This window comes from Tupaia chinensis, unplaced genomic scaffold, assembly GCF_000334495.1.
Source record: "Tupaia chinensis unplaced genomic scaffold, TupChi_1.0 Scaffold000089_1, whole genome shotgun sequence".
Classification (NCBI taxonomy): Eukaryota; Metazoa; Chordata; class Mammalia; order Scandentia; family Tupaiidae; genus Tupaia; species Tupaia belangeri.
This window is the reverse complement of record NW_006159551.1, coordinates 1,593,736-1,603,848: the sequence shown is the minus strand read 5'-3', so window position 1 is coordinate 1,603,848 and position 10,113 is coordinate 1,593,736.

Here is a 10,113-nt window from a genome sequence, read left to right as displayed (position 1 = left end):
CAAAAGGCAAATTCCTCTCAAGGCACACAAGATATGTGGCATAAAACAAATCTGGACAAATCTATGAAGACCAAAATCATATCAAGCATCTTTTTTTTTTTTTTTCCCGAGAGAGAGATTTTTGCTATAGGGCATGTGCATTCACCAGAGAGACAGAAAGCAAGAAATATCCCCAGGGAGGAAGTCCATGTCACAATCCCTTCTCCTCTATTCTTCTCTTGGGACTTTGGGCACAGGGAATAAAATTAAATATATATTAAATAACATATACAAATTAAAGATAACACATATAAATTAAATATAACACATATAAATTAAATAATACAGTCCTAAACAACCAATGGCTAAAAGAAGAACTGGAAAAGAGAAATTAAAAAGAATCATCAGACAAATTAAAACAAAAACACAATTAACCAAAATGTATGAAGATAAAGTAAAGCACTTCTAACAGAAGAGTTTAGTACTGATAAATACCTACACTAAAAACAAACAAACAAACAAACAAACTCAGGGCGAGCCCGTACCTACACTAAAAACAAACAAACAAACAAACTCAGGGCCAGCCCATAGTCTAGTGATTATATGTGCTGAATACCACATGGCTGGCTGTGCGGTTCGAGTCTTGAACCCAGCTTGAAAAACACACTTGGTGCACATGTGTGCATACCCAAAATCCCAAAAGAAGGGAGAGGTGGAGAAAAGATTGCTCTCTCGCTTTCACCCTTTCTCTCCATCTCTCTCCACTGAGCACACCCACCTTCCAGCAAATTAAAAAAAAAAAAAATCACAAAAAGCAATCTAACTTTACACTCAAGGAAGTAGGAAAAAGAGAACTAAGCTCAAAGTTCACAGCAAGAGGGAATGAAATGATCAAAGCAGGAATAAAGGAGAAACTACAAAGACAGTGGGAAATAAAGAAACTGAGAGCAGGGGGATTTTTTTTTTAAAGATAAATCAAACTGAAAACCCTTTAGCTGAGGTTTGAAATTGACTAATCAAGGAAAAGAAAATAAAAGAGAATTTGAATAAGAAAATTATAAAGGACAGAGGAGACACTACACCTGACACCACAGAAATACACTGGAGAATAAGAAACTGCATTGAACAACTATAGGCCAACAAACTGGATCACCTGTAAGAAATAGATAAATTTCCAGAAATGTACCACCTACCAAGACTGAATTATGAAGACGTAAAAAATTGAAGCACACCAATAAGGATTAAGGAGACCGAATCAGTAACCAAAACCTCCCAACAAAGAAGAGCCCAGGACCAGATGGCTTCCCAGGTGAATTCTACCAAATATTTAAAGAAGTAATGCCAACCAAGCTTTCTCAAACCCTTCCAAAAATTCAAATTGGTGGAACCATTTCCAAATTCATTTCACAAAGCTAGCATTATTCTCATTCCAAAGCCTTAAGGACACCACAGGGGAAAAAAAATGATAGACTAATATCCCAAATAAAAAATCTTAGATGCATAAATATTAAGTGCAGAAATCTTCACCAGAATACTAGCATGCTGAAGAGAATTCCTGAAGCTAGAGTAAAAGGATGCTAAGTAGAAATAATAAAATAAAATAAATAGAAAGCAAAATAAAACACTAAAAAGAAGTAAACAAATCATAAAGAAAGATGGCAAGGAAAGAAGAAATTTTTAAAAAGGAACTAAAAAAATGATTAAGATGTCAATAGTAAGTCATTATCTATCAATAATTTCTTTAAATGGAACTTGATTATATCAAAAGACATAGATAATGAGAATAGATAGAAAAATAAAATCCAACAATATGCTCTCTACAAGAGATACAGCTTAGCTTTAAGGATACACATAGGCTGAAAAAGTGGAAAAATGTATTTCAAAAGATGATTTTTAAAAATGAGGAATTGTTATATCATACAAAATAGATTTTCAGTCAAAATTTGTCATAAGAGACAATAAAGGTCACTACATAATGACAAAGGGGTGAATTCATTCAAGAGGATACAATAATTGTAAATACATACATACCTAACATTGGTACACCTAAATGTATACAACAAATACTAACAGTACTGAAAGGAGGAATGGACAGCAATGCAGTAAGAGTAGAGACCTTCAGTACTGCACTTTACACAATTGACAGGTCGTCCAAAAAGAAAAACCTGTAAGGAAACAGTGGACTTCAATGAAACTACAGACCAAAGCGGCTAACAGACCGTACCGAACTTTCTATCCCACAGCATCAAAAGGCAAATTCCTCTCAAGGCACACAAGATATGTGGCATAAAACAAATCTGGACAAATCTATGAAGACCAAAATCATATCAAGCATCTTTTTTTTTTTTTTTCCCGAGAGAGAGATTTTTGCTATAGGGCATGTGCATTCACCAGAGAGACAGAAAGCAAGAAATATCCCCAGGGAGGAAGTCCATGTCACAATCCCTTCTCCTCTATTCTTCTCTTGGGACTTTGGGCACAGGGAATAAAATTAAATATATATTAAATAACATATACAAATTAAAGATAACACATATAAATTAAATATAACACATATAAATTAAATAATACAGTCCTAAACAACCAATGGCTAAAAGAAGAACTGGAAAAGAGAAATTAAAAAGAATCATCAGACAAATTAAAACAAAAACACAATTAACCAAAATGTATGAAGATAAAGTAAAGCACTTCTAACAGAAGAGTTTAGTACTGATAAATACCTACACTAAAAACAAACAAACAAACAAACAAACTCAGGGCGAGCCCGTAGTCTAGTGATTATATGTGCTGAATACCACATGGCTGGCTGTGCGGTTCGAGTCTTGAACCCAGCTTGAAAAACACACTTGGTGCACATGTGTGCATACCCAAAATCCCAAAAGAAGGGAGAGGTGGAGAAAAGATTGCTCTCTCGCTTTCACCCTTTCTCTCCATCTCTCTCCACTGAGCACACCCACCTTCCAGCAAATTAAAAAAAAAAATCACAAATAGGCAATCTAACTTTACACTCAAGGAAGTAGGAAAAAGAGAACTAAGCTCAAAGTTCACAGCAAGAGGGAATGAAATGATCAAAGCAGGAATAAAGGAGAAACTACAAAGACAGTGGGAAATAAAGAAACTGAGAGCAGGGGGATTTTTTTTTTAAAGATAAATCAAACTGAAAACCCTTTAGCTGAGGTTTGAAATTGACTAATCAAGGAAAAGAAAATAAAAGAGAATTTGAATAAGAAAATTATAAAGGACAGAGGAGACACTACACCTGACACCACAGAAATACACTGGAGAATAAGAAACTGCATTGAACAACTATAGGCCAACAAACTGGATCACCTGTAAGAAATAGATAAATTTCCAGAAATGTACCACCTACCAAGACTGAATTATGAAGACGTAAAAAATTGAAGCACACCAATAAGGATTAAGGAGACCGAATCAGTAACCAAAACCTCCCAACAAAGAAGAGCCCAGGACCAGATGGCTTCCCAGGTGAATTCTACCAAATATTTAAAGAAGTAATGCCAACCAAGCTTTCTCAAACCCTTCCAAAAATTCAAATTGGTGGAACCATTTCCAAATTCATTTCACAAAGCTAGCATTATTCTCATTCCAAAGCCTTAAGGACACCACAGGGGAAAAAAAATGATAGACTAATATCCCAAATAAAAAATCTTAGATGCATAAATATTAAGTGCAGAAATCTTCACCAGAATACTAGCAAACCAAATTCAACAACACATTAAAAGAATCATACACCATACTCAAGTGAGATTTATACTTGAAATGCAAAGACAGGCCAACATACTCAATTCAACCAACATGATATACCACATTAACAGGATGAAGGATACAAATTCTGATCATATCAATAGGTGTAGAAAAAGCATTTGGGAAAATTCAATATCTGTTCGTGATAAAAACCACTCAGCAAACTGTGACTAGCAGGAAATCACATCAACATAATGCTATACATGACAAGTTATTGCTAATATACTCTGTGAAAAGCTTTTCCTCTAGATCAAAACAGACAAGGTTGCTCACTCCCACCTCTTCCATTCATTGTATTACTAGGAGTTTTAGTCAGAGCAATTAGGCAAGAGAATGGAATTTTAAAAGACATCAACATCAGAAATGAGGAAGTTATATGGTATATGTTTGCATACAACAGGCTCTATTTATACAGAGAAAACCCTGAAGGCTCCACCAAAAAAAAAACTGTTGGAATTAATAAATTCAGTAAAATTGCAAGATATACACTCTGAGAATGAATTGCATTTCTATACACTAAGAACAAACTACCTAAATAAGAAATCAAGAAAACAATCCCATTTGTAATAACTACCAAAACAACTACTCAAGTATAAATTTATACAAGAAAGTGAAAGATCTGTTGTGTTTTCAGTTATAAGATAAATAAGTTCGAGACCAGCAGTTGGTGTAATGGCTATGTTGCTGGACTCCCATGTAATTGACCCCAGTTCGAATCCTGGAGCCGGTGACTTAAACTCATGCTGGGCATGTGTGCATGCATGCCCAAGAACCCAAGAGGAGAATGGAGAAGAAGGGATTGTGGCATGGCCATCCCCCCTGGGGTGGGGGATGATTTCTTGCTTTCTGCCTCTCTGTCTCTGTCTTTCTGGTGAGCGCACGTGTCCTATAGCAAAAAAACCTCTCCAAGAAAAAAAAAAAGATGAATAAGTTCTGGGGGTCTAAAATACAGCTAACCTAGTGATGAGCATAGTTAATAATATTTCATCATAGACTTGAAATTTATGGAGAGTAGATCTTAAGTGTTCTCAACATACACACAAACAGTAACTATGTGAGGCAATGGATGTGTTCATGAGCTTGACTGTTTCAATCATTTCACAATGTATATGTACATGAAATAATTGCATTTTACATCTTAAATATTTATAATTTCTATTTGTCAGTAATACCTCAATAAAGCTAGAAAGTAAAGAATAATATAAAATTATGCAAAAAAATAGAAAAGTTCCCTTTAACTACAGATTCTAATGATTTGAAACTGGAGCATAACAATGACTTTGAAGCTTACTTCAACATCTAGTCATTTCATAGAGCATTTAAGAATGTAATATATATACTTCTTTTGGAATTGGCATTATGAATTGAACTATAGCAAGTTGAACAGATTTGCATGTCTCAAAGAAATAGGTAGAGCAGAATCAGGCTTTCTGGTGAAGAGTATCTCAAGAATGACTCTGGGCGTAGAAAGCAGATTAAAATCCTTGAGTCTAAATAGCTCTTTGATACTGGAGTCTGTGAGCTTCCTCAAAGGTTCTCTGGACATAGAAAAAGGAAAGGGGGGAAGTTTGGGGCAGCATCCTCTGATTACAGCTGCCAATCAAGAGAACGCTGGTCAATTTTCAAGCTTTCTCTGTATTAGTAGGTAATTAAGGAGACTATAGACTGACTAACTGAGATAAAAATATTAAGTGCAATAACCTAGGAGAAGTAAGTAGGAATTGTAACTTATTCTGGAAATGAGAAACATTGTTAACTTATTAAAAGTTAAGAATACAGATTTCTAAATCCAATGAGGATAAAATTTATACAGATAACTCTTCAGAAGATGAAGCCTGGAGAACACTAGTTCTTGGGGCAGCAGCAGAGGGCATAATAGTTATGTCACTGGACTGCCATGTAGTCAACAGTGATTTGAGATGCAGACCTCACGGCTTAAACTTCATGCCAGGCACATGTGCGTGTGTGCCCAAAATCCTGAGAGGAGAGTGGAGGAGAAGAGATTGTGGCATGGCCATCCCCCCTGGGGGGGTGATTTCTTGCTTTCTGTCTCTCCGTCTCTCTCTGTATCTTCAACAAATGCACAAGTCCTATAGCAAAAATCTCTAAAACAAACAAACAGACAAAAAAATAGAGAATACTGCTTCTTTGATTCATATTTCTTAGAATTACTATTCATCTTTGGTAGTGAATACAGGACCCTGGATGTTTACTGGAATTTAAGTAACTCATTAATTGTTGAGTCGAAATTACATGATGTGGAAACAATGCCTCTAACACAAAGTATCTCTCTTTGGACAAAGTATACCTTTTAAAACATTAACATTAAATATAATGGATGCCTACTTGATAACAATGCAGGTTACAGAATAGAAATAGAAATATAGGCTGGGGCTCTAGTTTAGATCAGAAGTTACTTTAAAAATGAACTTCCTAGTCACAAATTTTGCTAGGGCGAGGTCTATACATTTTTTTTTAATTTTTAAGATAATTATGTTATTTTATGTAACATTATTATTTTTTTAATTTGCTACAGCACATGTGTGCTTACCAAAGAGACAGAGAGACAAAGACAAAGGGAAAGCAAGAAAGCAAGCTACCAGATCTGGGATGCAAATCATGGTCAACCATGTGGGAGTCCAGTACCTTAACCACCACACCACCTGCTGACCTTGGCCTATACATTTTGAGACAAAAAACAAATACTTTGTCTTCTGCTCACAGTTAGGTAAATAGCATATTGGGTGACATGGAATCTTTTAGAGAGATAATGGAGTTAGCCCAACCAATTTGTAAATATTTATCAAATATCTTCTATGAACTAGAAAATTACTACATCTTTATCAGAAATAGCAAACATTTTCTAAAGAATTATTTATTTTATTTTACTTATCATTATTATTTTTTTAATTTGCTGTAAGGCATGCATGCTCACCAGAGAGTGAGAGAGAGAGAAAGAGAGAGCACGCAAACTATCAGCTCGGGGACCTGAACCGTGGTTGGTCATGTAGGAGTTGAGCACTCTACCACGCCACCTGCTGCCCCCAAGAAATACCAATCATTTTTAAATGGAGTGCCAAGGTTGCTTAGTTCATAGTGGTTATGTGAAACAAAGCTGTGGAAAAAATTCCTGAGGCTACATCTGGTTTTAGTAGTAATCAATGTTTAGATATACTGACAATGTCTTTTGTTAAGGGGCAGAAAAATTACAGTTCTAACACCATCCTCGTTCTAGCTGGGTCATGATTCTCAACAATGGCTACATGTTATCCTCTGGAGTTCTGTTTTGTTTTCTTTTTTGGAGAGCTTTTTGTTTTGTTTTGTTTTGTTTTGTTTGTTTGCTATAGGGCATGTGCGCTAGCCAAAAAGACAGAGAGAGACAGAGAGACAGAAAGCGAGAAATCACCCCACAGGGGAGATGGCCATGCCACAATCCCTTCTCCTGCATTCTCTTCTCGGGATGTTGGGCACACACACGCACCCAGCATGAGTTTAAGCCACCAGGTCCAGGACTGGAACCATGGTCAACTAAATCAGAGTCCAGTGGCACAGTCATTACACCAACTGTTGTTCCTATCTCCGGAGTTTTTTAAACAATGATGCTCAGACTCTAATCCAAAAATTCTGATTCGATGGTTCTAGGTGTATCCAGACATCAATATTTTTGTAAAGCTCCCCAGGTAACTGTGATAGGTAATGAAGAATCGCTGTTTCAGAACTTTCAGTTCAGAAAATCCCCAGTCTCCTGGGACCAACCCACGTCTTTTATATGGTATTTACAGGAAGCTGCCCTTATCCCTTACGAGTCCTGGGAGACCACTGAAAAATAACCATTTCTATAATCTTGGTCAATCGTAGCTATTTCTTGCCAATGTATCTGTTAGCAAAAATTACTATGAAAATATACACTAGTTAGCAGACACTATTTCCGAGCCCCATTAACATTCTTTTAAATAGGAAAAAAGTCTTAACAGTGATTCAGATTTTACATCTTTACTAACCTGACTTGCAAAATAAGTGAGTTCTAATTCTAAGTGATTATTTCAAAATGATGACACCTGAGTACCTTGAGCACAACCTATATTTATTACACTCATTTTAGCATTTTCCTCCAACTATTTTATTCTCCTGGGAATGCCACATCTCCAGAATAGCTTCCAGACTGTGCTAGGAAATTTTGAAATTATTTAAAAATAGACTTTCTCACCTTATGTGAAAATTATGTATTAAAATAAAAAGAAGGGGGGGAGAATCTGTTCCAATAAAAAAGACACCTTAAAAAGTCAATGAAACTGAAACAGTTGCCATGTTCCTTATTTGGTTAGACTATAATATTTACTAAGATATTTGTTCCCTTTTCCTGATCCCTCACACTCCATTGGAATGCCTTGTGCAAGTATCGTGGAGAATAAGAAAACCCAGGGTGTCCTCAGATATGCCTACAGCTGGCATTAAATTTATGCAAACTCATCCTGGGTCGTTTCTATCACTGGAGTTGCTCATGGCTCCAACTTGAGACCAAACCCACTGAGCAAACTCTTTGCCCAATCTTGTGCATGATACTGGAGACAAAGAGATAAAAAGACACAGTTGCTACTTCGTAGGTAGTTTATAACACAGCCCTTACACTAGTCCTAACAAATGTCCATTTAAACAGAACAGCACCACCCAGTTAGCCTTCTAGCACTAACATGTGACCGACATTCAAAGTTACGTGGATTTGCACATTAAGATGCAATCAGATCGGCACCAGCAAATGGCGTAACGGTTACATTGCTGGACTCCCACAGGGTCAACCACAGTTTGAGTCTTGGATCAGGCTTGAAAATCACACCAGGTGTATGTGCATGCAGCCCCTACATCCTGGGAGGAGAGGAGAATGCAGCCTCGCCATCCTCCCTGGAAAGGAAGTGATTTCTCACTTTTCTCCTCACTGTCTCTGTCTCTCTCTCTCTGCAAATGTGTGCACTCTAAGGCAAAAATCTCTCAAAAACAAATAAACAAAAAAGATGCATTCAGATTATTTGCATTTTCAAATTCCTAACATGTAACAAAGATTTGATGCAGAAATTAATCAGAGAAAAGGAAAGCACTTTAAAAACAGAGGCAGGCTCTCTAAATAAAACTAGTACTAAAAATAGATGTACTTATTGCTTCCTCACTAATGAACTATGTATTCACAAGAATGGAGACCTCAGGGCTGGGCCAGTTATTTTGATGAACCATCGTGTCCTAAGACACATCTTTTAAAATTTTACAGATACTTATTCCTTATTTTACAGGCAAAGAGACTGAATCTCAGAGAAGATGGATACTTTACTAAGATCATGCAGTGAGGAAACCAACTAGTTTATTTCCTTTCCCTTTCCTTTCCTTTCCTTTCCTTTCCTTTCCTTCCCTTCCCTTCCCTTCCCTTCCCTTCCCTTTCCCCTTCCCCTTCCCCTTCCCCTTCTTTTCCTTTTCCTTTTCCTTTTCCTTTATTTTCTTTTCTAGAGAGATTTTTGCTATAGGGCACATGTGCTCACCAGAGAGATAAAGAGGGAGAGACAGAAAGTGAGAAATCACCCCCCAGGAGGGTGGGAACACCACAACCCCTTCTCCTTCATTCTCTTCTTGGGATCTTAGGCATGCATGCAAACGCTCCCAGCATGAGTTTTAAGTTGCCAGTGCTGGGACTCGAACTGTGGTCAACTATGTGGAAGTCCAGTGACATAACCATTACACTGTCTGCTGGTCCCACAACTAGTGAATTTCTAAGGAGGTAGCACCAGCCATGAGCCTTAGAGCAACTACAGCCATCACATTCTCTTGTACCCTATGCCCCAACTACCATAATATTTACATAAATCCAAAGGAATATTTATATTAATAACAAATGAGCACAAAATAAGTCTTTGTTGCCACATTTCCCTATGTTGCTTGTTTTATCTGAACTGTTCACTTTGCCCAGACAGTATTATATGTGTTGATAGAGAAAGGCAGCTCTTTCCCATGTTGACTGACTGCTGGCTTAGGAAATAATAAACTTCCCTTCATGCTAAATTACTCATATTAAGTGGCCATTTATTCTAACTCTCTGCATAGCTACTATGTCAAAACATATTAATACCATGAATCTTTTTATTGAAGTTTTTATATTAATTATTTATTTTGCATTCATTCACTGAACATCAGTGTACAAGATACAGTCTCCCATCCAGAATACACTGCAGAATGGCTTAGTCATACATGTTATCATCACAAATAATTTTCCATTTCTTGTTTCTTTTATATATACGTGTGTGTGTGTGTGTGTGTGTGTATTTCTCACCCTCTGCCATATCCTACCCTCCTCTTTTTTTTTTTTTTTTTTTTTTGCAATAGGGAGGT